Genomic DNA, 20,151 nt, shown 5'->3' with positions numbered 1-20,151 from the left:
ATTTTTATTTTGACATTTACGCGCCCCAAAGGCGTGCCTGTTTGTATACTGCAGCTGTCTAGTTATAGCAGAAATACACTCGGTGGTTTGTCATTGCCTGCCGAGGGGCGTTCGCTGTTAGAAAAAGTTTTCCCGATAAAAAATGTTTGATGTTTCGTATGCAACGCCTCGAACCTGCGCACTTCCAGATGGTAGTCATGCACAAACTCATTCGGCTTCTGATAGGGTGAATAATTTTGCACCTCCTTGTATAAGGGTTATCAAATCAAATACCACAAATGAGGCCAGCCATTTACGCAGTCAGATTAAAGAATACTTAAATTAAATTTTGACAGTTAGTTGCTAAATTTGCTTACGTTTTGTGTTTTGCTTTTGTGGGTGAATAAAACTGCATATATCCATATATAATAAAGTGTATTATTTTATATTAAAGCAGTAACAAGAGGCTTCGGAATAATGGATGAATACACAGGAATACATGGTTTTGTAACTGAGCAACCAAAATGCATCCCAACGGTCATTTTTGTTATTCCGAATCCATAGTCCACTTTTCTCTAACTCTTCAGTTTTTCTGGAATTGAATAGCGATTTTTGGCAATTTTTGAATGTACAAAAATTTTAAAATTAAATCTAAAACTTCCGCGAAAATTTGTCTGTAGTTGCCATCTTTCAAGTTGCCAAGGAAGTTATAGAAGATGCTTCTGAAATAATCATTCATCTGAAGGGCTCATGCCGCCTTTTCTGTGGGTGTCGCATAAAGCTGTCATAAACCTCAAATTTCCTTATGTCTATGGGTTGGTGCGTGACTACCATTCGGAATTCACAGAGAAAACGTAGGTTCGAATCTCGGTGAAAGACCAAAATGAAGAAAAAGTTTTTTCTAATAGCGGTCGCCCCTCAGCAGGCAATGACAAACCTTCGAGTGTATGTCTGCCATGAAAAAGCTCCTCATAAAAAATATCTGCCGTTCGTAGTCAGTTTAATAAACTGTAGGTCCCTCCATTTTGTTGAACAACATAAAGACGCACGTCACAAATAGGAAGAGGAGTTCGGCCAAACACCCAAACAGGGTGTACGCACCAATGGCCCAACGAAAATATTGTCTTTTATTTTGGCGTAAGAAATCTTCGAAAACAAACTCGTTTAGTTCTGGTCGAACGCTTTTACGAAATTCTCTATGAGACCCAGTTTAATATTTAGTGGATGAAGTAACACGTTTTTCGAATCAGTCGGTGGCTTGTTAGAGACGCTTTGGCTACGTGGTGAATAATGGTCGCCAGCAGGCCATTTCTTTTTTGCGTAATGATCCGCTGTTGCGCCATTATCCGGCAGACGAAGAAAGCAACAGCATTTCGAGCAGCCGCTCAGCATGCCAATCAAAATGTCAATATGCAAAATCTGAAAAGTCTGGCTACGTGTTTGAATTCCGTGCGCAAAAATATGTACGTTAAGGAACCCAGTGGTCTAGAAATTTCAAAAAATCGATTTTTGTTTTTTCAATATTTCGAAAGTATAGGCTTTTAAGAATATACTGTGAAATTTTCATGCGGTAATTCCCAATATTATAGCTTCTGCAGCCCATTAACTAGGTAGAGAGTGGTCCGGGGGCTCCTGTAACTCAAACTTTAAACTCATTCATCTCGAAACGACTTTTTTCGGCCTGGTGTTTTGAAAAAAAAAAAAAAAATTCCAAAAACCATTCAATCGAATCGTCTGAAATTTTAATATGTTTTTCACAACATCAATAGCTATCGCCCGTACTAGAATCATATTATTATTTCAATTATTTCGTATTTTTTTATTAAAAAACTGAAAAAACCCCGATTCTTAGAGTGTGAAATTCAAAACAGCGCCATTTTGTCAAATTGAATTTTGTGTTTTATTCCAGTACGGGCCATAGCTACAGTTGTACCGATTAACATTTTTTTTTTAGTTTTTTGGTTTCAGATAAATACAAGAGCCAAAATGGATGGTATCGTCCGGGTCCAATTTTTCGGGAGGGCCAACTTTAGCGCCATTTTTTAAATTTTTTAAATAAAAAAAATATATATAATATAATATAATATATTTTTTTTAAATTATTAAGATTAAAAAATGTTTTTTTTAATATTTTTTTTTTAATTATTAAGATTAAAAAATGTTTTTTTTTGATAAAAAATTTTTTTTTTTTTAATTAAATGTTTGTAAAAGAAGTTAAACAAAAAGCCTAAAAAATTTAAATATCATTTTTAAATTATTTTATTGTAAAAACAAAATCCTTAAAATACCCTAAATTTTCGAGCTTTAGACTTAAGAAGTGCTCTCCTCTCCTACGTCACGAATTTGTAATGCTCTGATATTAATGACGTGACGAAAGAGAGGCAAGGAAACGAAGTAATTAATTTTATGGCAGAAAAAATGCGAAAAGTACTTAAGAAAAATGCTTACAAATTATTATACTGACTTATATTTTATTAAAATTATTTTTACTTACCTTGCTTTTCGGCGCTTTCGCATTAATATTTGCTTCCTTTCGACGATTATCCGCTTATGCTATTTACAACCGTGTGTCACTTTTGGCCGAATCCATTATAGTGCGTTAGCTGTTTCTCGCCTTCGCTTGCTTGTGCTATTTAGAAATCGCGAACGCCGACAAGTCCTACAGCACTTGGGACTTCCAATGAAGATGTGGACTTGGTGCCCCAAAATGGAAGACGGGAACCTTCACCTTTCTCGTCTTCCTTTCTGCGGCAACATGTCGCAGATGCGCCTTGCTGAAGCGTCTTCGTTCATTCACCGTGATATGGCCAAGCCGGCGTAGTCGCTTCATTATGTGTATAGAGATGTTCGAGCGAGTTGGCATCCACTTTTTCTCCCTTCCACAAGACTTGTTTGTTTAATTCATATCTGCGTTCAGCCACCAATTTGCCCATTCGGATGTTCATTAATAGATTTTAAAACATCAAATAAGCTAAGTAAAAAGTAACAACAGCATTTTTCACTCGGTTTTATAAAAAAATTCGAGCTCTCAATGCAGAAATTTATTTCACTGTAATTTTGCTCACTGCATACTCAATATCATTAAAATGGCATGTCCTTGTGACCCAGTTCGCGGCTATAAAAAAATAAAACAATTGCTTTTCATCACACTGTTCGGTGTAAATACTCGTATGCATGTAATTTATGTTTATTTATTTGTTTCAGGTTTATTTCTGCACTGACGAAATGCAAACGAAAGCTTTACGGAACCAAGTTTGTTTGGCTTTTTTAAGGGATTGACGGTTGGAAGTAGCCAAAAATGGTAAGTAATATCGCTTTTTTTAATATTAATTTACAGATTTACTTATTTGATTCCATTTGCTGATTTTTGCGTATTTCAGTTTTAGAAATTCTTCGCAAGTGACTTCAAATTATTTAAAGAACTCAGAAAAGAGTTTGTTAGTTATTTGGCCGAGCTCCTCGTCCAATTTGAAGTGTGGGTTGATGTTTAGTCATAGCAACGCACTAAAGATCGACCATGCAACAGTTTTAAGTCATTTGCGCAACAATTTTACGCAAAAATAATGGATTCCTTTTCGCCAAACTAGTATTTCTTCCATACTGAGGGAGGCGAATTAATTGTGAACGAATTTCAGGGATGCTCTTCCTTTGATCAAACTTTTCATTCTTCCTCTGTAATACATTTTCACTGACAGCTAGACGCCCCGAAAATTCCTCCAACGTTGTCTCTTACGAGATGGCTGAGTCATTTCTTCCAAATGTAACAAAGGTTTCTGACTTGACAACAAACCAAGGGAGTCTCCCTGAGCTCGTACGCCGACGACTGCACGATAATGACGTCGGGCAATGACATTGATGGCCTATGCTCCAAACGACTACCTCGCCTTCCTTTCTCGCTTCTTCACTGCGAGGAGTTTACAACTCTCCCCCACTAAATCCACGGTGACCCTTCTCACCACCTGGACAAAGGAGGTCAAGCTTCAACTCAAGGTGAAAGTTGATGATACACAAATTCCGACGGTTAACAACCCCAAAATATTGGGAGTCACCTTTGACAGCTTGCTCTCCTTCTCAGCGCATACAACCGCTATTGCAACTAAAGTACAGAATCGTGACAAGGTTCTCAAGTCGCTCGCCGGCAGCACTTGGGGCAAAAACAAGAAAATGTTGCTGTAGACTTTTAAAGCAATAGGCCGACCGGTTCTAAACTATGCTGTGCCTGTCTGGTCGCCTGGAATCAGTGATTCGCAGTGGACGAAGCTTCAGACCTGTCAAAACACTGCATTAAGGACAGCGACAGGATGTCTTCTGATGTCACCTATACAACACCTTCACAATGAGACCCTAATGCCGCCTATTAAGGAGCACAACAAAATGCTCGGCAAGCAGTTTCTGCTAGGGTGTTACCGCAGGCCTCACCCATGCAGACACCTGCTCGAGCTTCTGCCCCTCCCAGGCACATCAGGAACGCATCTCCTCAACTACGTGGACGAGATCTCAGACAAAACCAACAGACAGCTACTGGATCGGACAGTGTACAGACAGGCCATAAAAGATATTCATCGGAAGACTTTCATCACCTTCTTAAGCTCCTGACACCCCTCTCCCTCTGGACCCAGCCCGTCGAAGCTAGTTTCCTAGACCAAGACGGCCGGTGGTTACGCTACACTGACAGGGCAAAGGTACTGCTACAACAACAACAACCAAACTTTTTAACGAGGATATAGACACTGGTAAAGGTATATTCTTGCAAATATCCAAGTTACTTACTTTCAAGAAACTTTCTCTAAACCTTCCCAAATGTCTTGTTTTTTCGTCTGTCAACAATATTCAGTTCATTGTTTGTTACGTTTCATACAATAATGCATTTTTGTCGCTCTTAAAAATGTTGAATTTCGTGCCTTCAAACTACGATTTGCGGACATCGAAAAACCACTTGTGAAATGCTGCTCGCCCGGTTCAAAAGGAAATTTTTTTGCATCGAATCGTTACGGGTGATGAAAAATGGGTGTATTTCTCCAACCCCAAGCGTAAACGATCGTATGGTCCGTCCGGCCACAAGCCAAAAACAACGGCCAAACCAATTCGCTTCGGCCGCAAGGCAATGCTGTGTGTTTTCTGGGATCAGCGTAGTATAATTTGGTACGAGCTATTAAAACCAGGTGAAACAGTTGACGGTGCACGCTACCAACGACAATTGGCCGATTTGAACAGCGCTATACTCCGAAAATGCCCAGAATACCCCGATCGGCGTCACAAAGTAATTTTTCTTGATGACAATGCGCTGCCACATCGAACAAGAGCGAGCCGGGAATTGGTGGAGACGTACGATTGGGAGCCGCTGGTGCATGCGACTTACTCACCGGACGAGGCGCCTTCCGATTATCATTTGTTTGCATCGATGGGCCACGCACTTTCCGAGCAGCGCTTCAATTCTCACGAAGAAGCCAAAAAATGGCTCGATGGTTGGTTTGCGGCCAAAGACGGCCAATTTTTTTGGCGCGACATCCACAAATTGCCCAAGAGATGTAAAAATGTGTCGCTAGCGACGGCTTTTATTTTGAAGATTAAATTTGTAACCATTTTTTGTTAATAAACGTTTGAAATTGATAAAAGTCTCATTTCATAGGTATACACCGTAGCTTCACCACTTTCGGTAGGCAATTCTTTAATGAGTTGAAATATCTCAGCACTTGAAAACTATTATATTAGGTATTTTCTAAAGTGTTTGGTGTTTAGGTAGAGATCAGAACAGCCTCGCCATGCGAAATTGCAATGGAATATGAGACTCTGACAGCTGCTAAACAGTAACCTAAAATAATATTCTTCTTCTTGATTGATTTTTCAGCCAATTAAGCGATGTTAATGGAGTTAACTAAAGCATCGCATACGTTTCTCCCCTCACGAGCTAACAGGCTTCAATTATTTATAAGAGTAAATTCTATACATTTTTTTTTTGATCTTTCCAAGAAGAAAGCGTAAGATTTTCGGTCATGCTTCTGCACAAACGAAGAATATTGAGTTGTTGCCATACAATATTTTGCTCTCAAAATAATACGATCTGGAAGGCATTTAATTTTGTTATTATTCGGTGATATAGATTTCTTCAAATATCTATCTCTACTGGCTGCAAGAGTATCTGCAGTGATGTCACATTGACCATGAGCTATTTTTTGTACACTTATTTGAATCCATTGGCCAAAGCAAGCAGGCTAAAAAATTTTGCAAATCAGTTAACCAAATCGACAGATAATTGTAACTTTGGAGCTGAGCAGACTCAGTAGGCTACCAAAGTATTCTTTCGACGAAAGAAAATTACATTTAAGTCTCTCAGACTCTCTTCTTGTCCAATCGCATGAACTTCTTCTTCTTCTTGAGTGTACCCTTCATGCATTTGTTTTCATATGAGCGGAAAAGTTATCGAAAAATTGTGCTTCACATAGAAGGAACCTCGTGCGATTTCATGGTAGTCATATGCTCGCAGGGCATCGCATGGGCTCGCATCTAACGATTCAAACTCCAAAAATTTGTGCATTAAAATTTCCATTTTTTTTAATTATTAAAAATTAAATTTCTTTAGTATTTACATTTCTGTTGATTCAATTTATAATTTCTATTTTTTATTTATATTTATTTAAATACGACACATTTGTTCTTTCTGTTGGATATGGACATGCGCTAGTGCAGTGCCAATGAACTTCTAGTTCTAAGCCCACAAAGCCTTTAGCTATACTCGAATGCATATTCATAAAACACTTAGCAACCGTTGAACCAGCTGAGTTGCAAGCTGCCCGTCTGCCTGTCTCACAGCCGCGCACGAAGAACATAATGGAATAATGCAGCCGAATGCTAACTCAGAGGCATGAAAATGTGCTAAAGCATGCATTTTGTGTACCCTGCAGAGAAACGATTAAATATTGAAAAATATATCTGGTACAAAACTAATAAGATTTCGCCAAATTTGAAGCACTACCTGAGTAGCGAGTAACAAATAAATACATTCAATGGCGTTGCTGGGTTAGGTTGAAGCGGTTGTCCTGTGGGACACACTCAGGCTCCTACCCCATTGTGATGCCGCGTGGGGAGCTTTCCCTATTTCTCCTAAAACTAGTGTGAGATTTTCAAAAATTTTAGAATATCTCCTATTTCTGCGGAACTGAGATCTTCCAATTCGTTAAAAAATTGTCTGTCGAGAGTAGCAAATCTCCGTCTGTATAGATCAGGACAATGGCACAGAAGGTGTAAGATTGTCTCTTCCTCTTCTTCATCAAGACAACTTCTACAGAAGTCATGTGCTTGCACACCCATCTTTTAGGCGTGCCTACCTATTAGACAATGCCCCGTTATGCCTCAAATCAGTGTGCTAAGACTGTGTTTATTTTGGCTTAGCAAAGATTCTGTGCGTTTAGCACTAAGAGTCGGCCACAGTTGATAGGCGATTTTGCAGGTGGCTTCATTACGCCATCTTTCATTTGCTTTCCTTACGATTTCTTCAAGGATGAGTAGCATACATGTTTGTAAGGCTATCCCAATGTCATTATCTATGTACTCATCGGTCAACTTGGTGCCAAGTCTCGCTAGTTCATCGGCTCTACAGTTACCCTCAATGTCGCCATGGCCAAGAACCCATATTATCCTTAAACGAATTGACTCAGCCTCAATCTCGTTAAGAGATGTGCGACATTTCATGGCTACCTTGCAGGTTGTGGACTGTTTTGTGAGGGATTTTATCGCCGCCTGGCTGTCAGTGAAAATGTAGATGTCATTTCCGGATATCGCATCACACTGTACCAGTGTCGCCGCTTTCGTTATTGCCATCAGTTCGGCCTGAAAGACGCTACAGTAGTCGGGGAGCCGAAAACTGAAGGAGATCCCCAGATGCTCGGAGTATACCTACACCTCCGTCCACCCTGCCCTCGAGCTTTGAGCCATCTGTGTATACATCTGTGGTTTAAGTCGGGCCGGAGGACGATGACAACTTTTCGACTTTAATAAACGTAATGACCCATTTTCACCAAGAACTTACCTTCAATTAAGAGCTCTGTTCAGCTTCAGTAGTATTAAGCGTTTCCATTACCATAGAGGTAAACGAAGCAGCTGTCTTTTATTTGGATTGAAATTTGTGGACGACAATGTCTACCAGAGCTGGTTGTATTTTTATGTAAAGGTGTGTGGATGTTTCGGTTAGCCTTTTGAGCATTTAGTATTTCCAAATAATGGGAGTAGAACTCACTTCGCTTATTATAGTAACCACTGAGTTATGCTAAAAATTGGGAGCAAGGCTAAGTACTTTTATATTTGAAAATTCTTCCTGACACACGGCCAGAGAGACTATGGCTATACTGCGAGATTTCTTTCCCAACAAGCCCTTTCGGTGGCATAAGCTGGCCACACAGATCACCCGATGTTAGCCCTATGGACCTTCCTCGGTGAGGGCACGTCAAAGCAAAATCTGTGAAACAAACCCAGTGGCCACTAATTGAGAATATTATTCGCTAGGTTAATGACATCCCGACATTACCTCTCCAGCGAGTGGCACGGAGTAAGGAGGCCAACTGTGTATCTATAAGAAACGTAACGGTCAATATTTAGAGAAAATAATTTTTAACTAATAAACTTTACACTGGCGTTCTTTGTATTTCTGTTATCATTAGTAATTCTTTTTTTAATTTAGCTTTTAATTTCAAATTCTGTCACCGGACATCCTGTATTTATTTATAGGTAAGCGAATATTTCTTTCACTTACGCTGTAACCGTTTATATTGATGGATTTTGGGTTGGGCCTTCGGAAACCCGCACTGAAATTTTCTGACAAATATTTTGGTTTTCAACCTTCTCTGTTGCATCAAAAGCTTTCGTTGGGAGTCTCATAATGATATCGAAATGGCGCTTTAGCGCTTTAGTGCTTTAGACGCTGGGTAGTGCCAGACTGACACATCACTCATTTCACCTACTTACCTGCCTTTAGTTCTTAAATATGAGCTTTAATATGACTTCTATCACAAATCGACTTATAGCACTTTTTTTCAAATAAACAAAATCTGGAGACGTCGACTCAACGTATAACAACTGAGACGTGGTAGACTAGATATTGACGTTAACCCGTTGGGTTTTGGCAGTACACCACCTTCAATTTGACGATTGCTTCTTGATATTTCTTCACAAATGGAGGGATCTACATGTTTATAGCGGCTCTGAACGACAGATCTTTTCATTTTAGGAGAAGATTTTTCATGACAGAAATATTCGCGGAGGTTTGCCAGGAGTGACCGCTATTAGAAAAAAACGTTTCTCTTATTTTGGAGTATCATGCCGACAGAAGGATACGAAATGTAGTCACGCACCAATCCATTCGGTTATGGTGGTGGCAATTTTTCCTATTACTTTGTCCTACAAAAATCGTATATCGACATAGCATATTTTTCGCTCAAATGACCACCAAGACCACGCTTACAGGAAAATATTCTTTTCATGAAATTTTCCATAACCGAATTCCAAAGTGGCTGCCCCCTCGATAGCCTTACGAATTCCATCTTTGAGGTCTTGAATCGACCCTGGGCTGTTGGCGTAGACCTTCTCTTTCACGTGGCCCCAAAGAAAAAAGTCACAAGGTGTTAAATCACAAGATCTCGGTGACCAATTGTGTTCACCTCTTCGAGAGATAACACGGCCCGAAAACTTTTCCCGTAAAAGATCAATGGTTTCCTTGCTTGTATGGCACGTAGCGCCGTCTTGTTGAAACTAAACTTTGTGCAGATCAATACCATTCATTTCCGGCCATAAAAAATGGTTGATCATCTCTCTTTTCAAAATAACACCTGTTATTCGAAAACCCTTTTTATTGACCATAACGGTATTAATTGCAGCCTTCAGAGAGAAAATGGTGTTATGAGAATGCTTATTGGTTTCACGCTCAACTACGCCCTATACGTAGTAGCCCAGGGGATTAAGGTCGGAGAAGCTAGGCGGCCATAAGTTTGGTGCTATGTGACGATGGAAATTTTCAGCCACCCAATCTTGTGTCGCCATCGCTTTGCGTGAAGGAGCAGAGTCTTGCTGAAAGATGCATGGGCTGTCACCGCGGACATTATCAACGCAGGATTTCACTATTGTCTCGAAAACCAGGATATATGCAGCAGAATTTGCTAGAAATCTTTAACTAAATAATTGTAGTGGCATGACTTGTCCTTACTGACTTAGAATCGTAGAAGTGACTGGAGTCTTCGTGTGCAGGAGACTCTGTGGGATTGGAACATAGCAATTTGTCATTTGTGCGGTTGGTCAATTGGTCTTGGTCGACATTTTTTTCAACAGCATTTACCACAACATCTCAAGCGCTTTTGGGTGCTTAATTTTGTCGAGAAGGCATTTTGAACGGATTACTCGCACTTTTCATGTTTGCTCCAACAAAAATTGTTTTCTGTGCACAACTTGAGATTCATAGCAAAGATTTTCATGGACTACTCGACCGATAAAATGCTGAGAAACTTTAAGCTCCTTCGTGAGGGCCTTCATTGATTTTGAGCGGTCCCCGTCAATGATCGTTTGAACTGATTGAATAAATTTCGGTGCCAGAACTTTCCTCATGTTTTTTTACGTTTCGCAGGTTCTGCATCGCCGGCTGTTGCTTCCAATTCACGGCGAACGCTATGAACGAATGAGCGGGCGCTTTTGAAAAGATCAGAGATTTCTAAATCGGTGTGATTTGCGCATTAAGCGACAATAACTGCGAGGCTCTTCATTTCTTGAGTGAAGTTGTAGTACTCCATGTCTTATCTGAAAAAGAGTAAAAAGACAAGTAATGGTTTCGGGAAGTTATAGCCACATACATACATACATATATGCATGTCTTCAAATACAGTATGCACCCTGTAGCTGGTTGTATGGAGAATGAAAGAGAGTTCGCATCGCTTGATTTTTCTCCATTTCGGTACCAGTGATCTCCGTTCCCTGCCGGGTATGCAGGCGTTTATTATTCGCATAGAGTTTGTATGGCTGTGTGAAAGTAATTAAATTAAATAATTATGTAAAGCTAAAGATATGTATGTGCATAAGTTTGCGTATATGTTAACTGCAAATCGGCATGCAATGTAGGCCTAAGCAAATGGATTTATAAGCAAACATTTACATTTCTATGCAAACACTTGTTTATAAGCATTTTGCTGGATATACGAGTAGGCAACGTTAAATCAAATCGCACATACATTCAAACATACATACATACATACATATGCATGTAATTGCATAGCTACATAGATTGCATTGGTGTGTGTGTGCGGCTAATCTCGCCTGAACCGGGTACTGTGTGCAAAAAATTAAATCAAGCTGCACTTTTGTATGTATGTATGTATGTACATATGTATGTATGTATGTATGTATGTATGTATGTATGTATGTATGTATGCATGTGTGTACATATGTATGTATGTATGTATGTATGTATGTACGCATGTATATGTAATGTGTTTGCATACTTGTGCAATTTTTTATTGCATTGAATTGCATGAAAGAAAGAAACATGGAGAGATTGGCCACGGAAAAACATGTACATGGACATGGACATGGGCATAGAGATGGGGCATAAACATGCACCTAGCAACATATGGATTTGTAATAGTTTTTTGCATTCAATGTAATATTTGCAACGCATCACATCACTGATGTTCACACATCCATACGTACCAATATTATATATGTATGTATGTATGCATATAAAGGGTGGTTAAATTTCAAGGGCCGAAGGGCCACACCTAAACGTCAAGTTTTTTTCTGCATTTCATTAGACATATTTCAATTTCAGACTAACTCAATTTGAACCAAGGAAAGATACATAATCGAACAGCGCGTTAAAGTTATTCAGGCTAATTATGAAAACGGGCCTTCAACTCAAAATGCACATCGCGCAGTGAATGACCAATTTTCGAAGAAAATCATCTTCAGTGATAACACCACACATATTTTCACCTCAGTGGATTCGTCAAGAAGCAGAATTTCCGCACTTGGGCGAATGATAATCCAAGAGTGATTGCCGAAAAACCAATGCACCCACAAAGAGTGACTGTTTGGTGGGTGCGGTTTATGGGTCGGCGGCATCATTGGGCCGTATTTTTTCCAAAATGAGGCCGGTCAGGCAGTTACTGTGAATAGTGTTCGCTATCGTGAGGTGATAACGAACTTTTAAAGACCCGAATTGGAAGATATGAATGTGGACGATGTGTGGTTTCAACAGGACGGTGCCACTTGTTACACAGCTAACGAAACAACGGCTCTTTTGTGCGAAAAATTTGATGGCCGAATAATCTCACGTCGCGGAGATGTCAATTTACCGCCAAGATCATGTGATTTGACAACGTTGGACTTGTTTCTTTGGGGTTATTTGAAAGAAAACGTGTACGTCGATAAGCCAGCAGCAATTCAAGAGCTAAAGGATCAGATAATTCGGCACATTAACAGCATAGAACTTCAATTATGCCTCAGCGTTATTGAAAATTTGGACCATCGGATGGAGGTGTGCCGCCGAGACCGCGGAGGCTGTTTGGCCGATATTTTGTTCCATACGTAATTGAGCCGTACCGGTATTATCGTAATTAAGAGAAATGACTATAGCTTCCTAAAAAACTTGTATTACATTGAAAATCAACACCGGCCCTTTAAACTTAACCACCCTTTACATGAGCATATTTACTACTTTCATAGGCATGCTCGCATCACTCATGCGTCACGTTTCGGTGTCATTGCCAGTGTGTTAGCTAATATCGAATTTTCACATTCTAAGTTATATTTGCCATGCATTGAAGGCCTTAACAAGTGGTCTAAATATACTTTCTCACATGGTACATACACACTTATGAACGAATACATACATACACACATACCTTGCAGAGAAAATTTCTACTGGTCAATCAAATTTCTGGTTCAGCTTTAGTACTTCATGCGAGTATAACGCGAGGGAGCCAGTTCGCTGGTGTTTAGAATCTCAGCAGTTCAAAATCCGCCGAAATGTAATGCCATTAAAAACAAGTTTTTTGGTGTATTTTTTTAAGAAATTAGTACACTTTATTAACACGCATTACACACCAAGCAAAAACTCACGCATTATTGACTCAGCAATTGAAGGTAATCAGCCATCTGCCTCGCTATTCTTTCACAGTGTGCGTTGTAGCGCAACTTAATTTGGGCGCCAACTAACAATTGGATAAACGGTGAGCAACTCAATGTCAGACCTACCTAACGATTTAATATCCCTGCTTTCGAATGGGCACCCAAAAACTTCGCCTTTTTGAGCTTATCCACTCAGTGCTTGTGAGTTTAGAAGATTATTAGCCAAGGCAGCAACTGTTTGCGGTACCTAAAATAGATTTGCAATTCTGCTCTGGACAGCTAGCCTGCGATCGCGCAGAGGTTAGTTACCCAGCACAACATTACTGTGTTTCTAGATTACAGCAGTTGAATAGCTATACAATATTCAACATCCTTTGTTATCCCTTATAAATTTAAGGCACTAAAATTTGCCGAACTGTTTTAAAGAATCTTCTCGCTGAAATCCGAGTCACGTATTTTCGCTGGATAACAGAAAAGTGAAGATTCCTGATAAACAAAAAATCGACGTAGTGAAACTGATTTATTCAGTACGGAGAAACCTGTTACTGCTTTCATGTAGTTTAGACGCAAAACTAAATATCGTTTAATTGCGCTGATGCGTCACTAGTGAAATCGTAATACTTTTTAACCGAATGGGGTAGGTTTTCATTCAATTCTAAATGGTTAGTTGAAGTGCTACTCCATGATTGTACAACCTTTCGAGGCACAACACTGTGAGAAACGTTGGAGTATACAAGGTGGCGCAAAATTTATCATAGAATTTTGTTTCATTTTCATAAAACATACTTAAAAAAAACTTTTTTTTGGAAAAAATATCTATTATTTTGTTGAAAATTTTTGTGGAAAATTTTATTCTCAATTTTCAATATTGTGTGAATGAATGAAATTGCATGTTTTTGGAAAAAAATATATTTTTTTGCTAAACTTTACTTTTTTTTTGCCGTTTCTTTAAATTTTTTGAATGAATGAAATTGCATGTTTTTGGAAAAAAAATTAAATTTTTTTTGCCGTTCCTTTAAATTTTTTGATTGAGTGAAATTGCTAGCTTTTGGAAAAAATTATATGTTTTTCCTAAAACTTTTAGGTTAAATTCTTCTTTTGTAATTTTTGAATGCAAGATAAAAAACGTATACTTTTTTATTAAAAATTTTGGGAATTTTTGTTTTGTAATTTTTTAATATTTTTTTAACGAATTAAATTCAAATTTTGTTTTTCGTTATATAACACTTTTGGATAAATGAAATTGCAAGCTTTTGGAAAAAACTCATATACTCGGTATATACCTTTGAAACGATACTTTCAGCTATTAGTCCTAGATGTCGCTAGGAGTACTTTTGAACCTTCCCAAATGTCTTTTTTTTTTCGTCTGTCATCTGTCAACAATATTCAGTTCATTGTTTGTTACGTTTCATACAACAATGCATTTTTGTCGCTCTTAAATATGTGGAATTTCGTGCCTTGATTTTCTGTTATCAATTTAAGAAAAACGCTTCTCAAGCTCATCAAATGCTTATGGTGGACATGCTCTAAGTTGAACGCAGTGCTTCAGGTGATTTGAAAAATTCAGAAGTGGTGATTTTAGCGTGGAGAACGAGGACCGTGGCCGGCCACCGAAAAAGTTTGAGGTCGCCGAATTGCAAGCATTGTTGGATGAAGATGTTGGTCAAACGCAAGAAATGATGGCAGAGCAGTTGGAAGTGACCCAAAAAACAATTTCCAAACGTTTGAAAGACATGGGCATGATTTTAAAGGTCGGAAGATGGGTGCCGCATGAACTGACAATGTGACAATGCACCGCCACATCGTACAAGAGCGACTCGGGAATTGGTGTAGGTGCACGATTGGGAACCGCTGGTGCATGCGGCTTACTTACCAGACTTGGCGCCTTCCGATTATCATTTGTTTGCATCGATGGGTCACGCACTTTCCGAGCAGAGCTTCAATTCTGACGAAGGAGCCAAAAAATGGCTCGATGATTGATTAGCGGCCAAAGACGGCTAATTTTTGTGGCGCGGTATCCACAAATTGCCTGAGAGATGGGAAAAATGTGTCGCTAGCGATGGCTATTATTTTGAAGATTAAATTTGTAACCATTTTTTGTTAATAAACGTTTGAAATTGAATTGGTGATCTGTTTTCTATTTATTTTGAAAATTTTTTGAATGAATGCATTACAAGTTTTTTGAATATTTTTTAAATGAATCAAATATATTTTTTCGTTAAAAATTTTTGCAAATTTTAATTTTCGTCATTTTTTAATATTTTGTAAATGAAAAGTGCGTTTGGAAAAAGTTATATTTTTTTGTTAAAATTTTTGCGAATAATTTTTTTTTTTTTTTAATTTTTTTAATGAATGAAATTGAATTTTTTTGAAAAAAAAATTGATATTTTTTATTAAAAATGTTGCTTTTTGGTTAAAAATTTTGTTTTGTCATTTTTGAGTATTTTTTGAAGTTATATTTTTTTGTTAAAATTTTTGGGAATCATGTTTTTGTCTTTTTTTTTAATATTTTTAATGAATGAAATTGGAAGTTTTTGAAAAAAATATGTATTTTTTATTCAAAATGTTGGTTTTTTGCTAAAAATTTTGTTTTGTCATTTTTTGGTATTTGTTTTACGAATGATTATCCAGGGTTTTGGATAAAATTTTTATTTTTTGGTTTATTAAACATTTTCTTAAGTTTTCTTTTTTGTAATTTTTAATTATTTTTCTAATAAAGCTCGAATAATTAGAAAACCCTTTTATTTTGGAGAACTTTTTTTGTCATTTTTCAATATTTTGTGAATGAATGAAATTGCAAGTTTTAGGAAAAAAATTATTACATATGTTTTTGTTAAAATTTTGGGTAATTTTTTTTATAATCTGGGAATATTTTTTTAATTAATGAAATTTCTAGTTTATGGGAAAAAATTATAATTTTCTTGTTTTTGTTTTGAGTTTTGAGAAATACTTCTTTGTTGTAATTTTTGGGAAACAAATTTTTTTTGGTAACATTTTGAGACATATGCTATACATATCTTTTTCGTAATTTTTTAATATGTTTTGATTGAATGGCATTGCGGGTTTCAGAAAAAAATTATATGCTTTGTTTTTTAAATTTCGGGTACATTTTTTTTTTAGTTTATGAATATTTTTTGAATGAATGAAATTTCCAGTTTTTGAGATAGAATTATATTGTTTTGTTAAAATTATTAAAATATTTCTTTTTTGTTATTTTCGAATACTTTTTGATTGAATAGAATTGCAGGTTTTCGGAAAAAATTATATATATTTTTTTTGATATGGGTACATTTTTTCTATACATTTTTGAATATCTTTTGAATGCATGAAATTGCAAGATTTAAAAAAAAAGTTTTGGGAAAAAGTTTTTTTGGTCCTTTTGAAATTTTTTTGAATGCATGTACTTGCATACATATGTACATATATATGTAGGAGAATGCGAAGAAATTATGCATTATTAAATCTTCTTCTTCTTCTTTGGCATGAAAACTGCTGGAGAAATCATATTTGGGCGCGTTGACACTTTTTACTATTTTGCCACTAAGCAATGACCTTGCCAAAAACTGTGATGCCAAAGTCTCGTTGGCGCCAGATGACGCCATTTGCAAAAATAAGAGCATTTCCATGGAATTTTGTATCTTAACACATTCATATGTATGCACATATGTAAAAGTATGTGTGCATACACTTCGCTTAAATGTTTGTAAATTTTGTTGTGCAAGAGGCATATGAAGTTTCTGTGCTTGCAGTCGCGCTCAGGCGCTCAGTCCATTGCACCAAATGTTTATTTTTACTTTTATATAATTTGAAGACTATTTTTCATACTTGAAAATACGGAAATAATTTTCTACTTATGCGCCGCTTATTTTGTTTTTTATACAAATTGTAATATAGATAAGTAAAAAAGTTGACAATAGACATAAAATTTCAGATTATTTTATCAGGGCTGCCTATTTGCTGCTCTCCTATAACGCTGAACCATATGCCTCCTCCCCCCTCTCTTCCCCTGCTGGATGGCAAACTAACTAGTAAATCTTTAAAAACGTTGCGTTATATGCATACACACACACGCGCCCATACATATGTATGTAGTTACACATAAACCACTCTTTAATTAACGCTTTCTTACTTTCTGCTCTCGCTTATGTGCGACTTGAGTTATATGAATGGCTCTCATTTCGTTTCGCCATGCCAGGCGCATGAACTGCGAGCTATGTTTCTGCGCTCTACTCACCATAATCTTCAATTTCATCTCTGCCTTCATCTACTTGTATGCTTTACTGCTTTCTTTTTACGGCATTTATGCTTTCGCACAGATCGCAATTGTTGTTAGTTGGTTAGGCTGGTTGGGCTCGCTCTTCATCTCAATCGCAATCTTCATCTACTGACTCCAACTATTGCCACTGTTCCAACTCCTCCAGTACAGCGTTGCCATTGCATTTCAAGTTTCTTTCACCTCAAATTATCCACAGCTTTCTGCAGCCATACACACACGAATACGTACATTTGTATGTGCATCTTTTCTTAGCGAGACGCTTCGCTTGAGCAGGTGCTCGTGCTGAAGCTTAAGTGATCGACTCTTTTACTATGTACTTTTATGTAGTTTCTTTCTTGGGCGTACAGCGGACAGCGCATAGCGGCCAGCGGTCGCAGTGGCGTTGGGAGGTGGTGAAATAGCAAGGCGAGTGTTTGTGTGTCTGTGCTTTTGGGCTATTGGCCTGCTTGTCGTTTGTGCGGTCACACTATTGGGCAGTCGATTTGTCGTCCGCCTCATCTCTCATTCACTCGCTCGTTTGTCCGTTGGCCACCCGCGCGCGCCTTTTTGCATGTACGTGTTTTCTCTTTGCTATGGATCGAATGTCTGTCGCTTTGCTATAGTTGTTGAGGAGTCAGTGGGACGTTAATTGTACGCCATATGCTCGCGCACTATCTTTCGTACCTTGACATAAAAATCTTTCACTTCTTCGTCAGCGCTTTAGTTCAATTTCGAACGGCTTCACGTCTGGCCACATTTATTGTCACAAACGCCATCTCGTCATCCGGCAGTGTAGACTAACGCGAAAAAATCGGCGAACGCAGTCAAATTATAGTGTTCAAGTGTGCAAGTACGAAGAAAAAAAAAAATAAAAAATTCGCAAAAGTGATTATCGAATGCGAAAACGTTTTTTTTCTGTTTTCTATTTTATTTTCAGCCTAACGCGGCCTGTTGCACAGTCTGGAACCTGCGGTTTCCACGCCTGCGCAGTGGCTGGCGCTTAACATTCAGCAGCGAGCAGACTTATCGAACGCTTCACTCACTCACCGATCGTTCGATCGTTTGTCCGCCGTGGGTTTCAATTATTCGTTTCATAAGAAAGCCAAAAAACAAAAAAGACACCAAACACCAGCAATACTTTTCATACTGATACCGTCGATACGCGGCTTTTGGTTTATTTTTTTGATTGCTGCTACCAACATTTTTGCCGCAGCCGATGTTGATGTGCTTTTTGTGCGTTGGCTGAACGCGTAGCGTCTGGGTTTGTGTGCGTGAGGCGGTTGCGTTGTTCGCTTTGTGCGAGAAAGTGAAATTAACGGAGAAATTTTAAGTGACCAATGAAAAGAATTGTAGCTTCTTCGATATTCGTGAAAGAATCTGAGAAGTAAGGCGTAAACCAAGTAAAGAAGAGTTTGAGCTTTTGAATTGCGCGAAACGTGAACTCGAAAACGGACGTGTTTTTAACTACTCAAAGAAAGCATGCAGGTATACATATATGTATGTATTTATTAAAAGATATATACATATTTATAAATCGTCAATAAAATGGTGAAATGGTGTTATTTCTTAACGATTTTTTTCAACAGAAAACGAAAAGTTATACAAGGCCGCTGACCCAATTACAAAGTTACCTGATTATTAAAGAATTTGTATTGACTCCAAAGTGTGTGGCAAAATAGTACAAAAAAAAAAAACAAACAAAAAAAACGAAAGGAAGCAGAAGCAACGGAGAAAGAAAAATTTCGTAAAATAAATTTTAATAACACGGGGAATATTCATGTATCCACACACGAATCTGCATACTGGAATAACTGCTGTTGATAGAAAGTGAGTTTGCAAGAGATTTTATAGACGTTTGTTTTGTTTTTCAGTTTGTTATAAAATATGTTCGGATTTTCCATTTAACATTTAAAATGGTATTGATAAAAGTAAAGTAAAGTAAACAAGTAGAGAGACGTACAAACGTATACCCTGTTTAGAAAACCCTGAGTAGTCTGATTTTAAAAAATTTTAATCAAAATACTTTATTAGGTATTTGGTCGCTTACACACTTTATTGTGCGTTTGGCCGATCTCCTCCTTCCATTTTTACTGCGCTTCTTGCAGTTGTTTTCCAAACGTAGGGACGTACAGTTTTAAGCCGCCGTGGTTTTCACTGAGGAGCTTCGTCATAACAGAATTTCATTCGGACATTTGCCATTGTCTGTTGAGCGGCGAGCGCTATTAGAAAAAAAACTGTTTCTATCATTTGGTCTTTCATGCCTGGATATTCGAACCTGCGCACTTACGAATGTTAGCACCAACTCATTCGGCTACGGCGGGCATCGTAGAATGATAGTACGAAAAAAAACATAATTTTATATTCTATAAAAAACTTAAATCAGTCAATTCGGCTCCAGTGGGCATCCCTTTATTCTCAAGCAAGTTCTGGTTGAGATCGGTATACAACGCGCAAGCCAACAGTAGATAGGGTGTGGAGCCCATGTCGTTGTGAGGTAACCAGGCAGGTATCCATAGTGGGAATAAGCACAGAACTAGATCCCTCATCAAATTAGCCCGTCCTCCAGTTAGCACAGCGGTGCACATAGGACACATAGGACGCGTATGGGGCTTACCTGACTTCTGTCGCAGCTGCAGGAACGAGGAGGAGGTGGAGAGCGTTGTACGTTTCCTCTGCTTCTATCTCGCTATGGCCAGAACGCGACAAATCGCTTGTAAACTCTTAGCTCTTTGAACCTCTGCCAGACTTAGAATCTGCAGCCTCTAACAGCTTTTCATAGTTTATTAGAGAGACGAAGTGATTTTGGCACATTGGGA

General features: G+C 38.1%; 1 protein-coding gene across 4 annotated transcripts in view; it reads left to right on the top strand.

Moving 5' to 3' along the window:
* Positions 1–20,151, top strand: part of LOC129243587 (putative fatty acyl-CoA reductase CG5065) — a 172,487-nt gene that overhangs the window by 75,347 nt on the left and 76,989 nt on the right. Inside the window, exons 1-2 of one of the 4 annotated variants that reach the window (XM_054880710.1) lie at positions 18,066–18,185; positions 18,922–19,162. The gene's annotated coding sequence lies outside the window, so the exon portion shown is untranslated. Of the gene's footprint in view, positions 1–3,183; positions 3,281–18,065; positions 18,186–18,224; positions 19,163–20,151 lie in introns of those variants that run through there. The other 3 variants (XM_054880711.1, XM_054880712.1, XM_054880709.1) reach the window with 3 other exon arrangements.

This window comes from Anastrepha obliqua, chromosome 4 (genome assembly GCF_027943255.1).
Source record: "Anastrepha obliqua isolate idAnaObli1 chromosome 4, idAnaObli1_1.0, whole genome shotgun sequence".
Classification (NCBI taxonomy): Eukaryota; Metazoa; Arthropoda; class Insecta; order Diptera; family Tephritidae; genus Anastrepha; species Anastrepha obliqua.
Note: the sequence above shows the minus strand (reverse complement) of the source record. Positions and strands in the feature narration are given on the sequence as shown.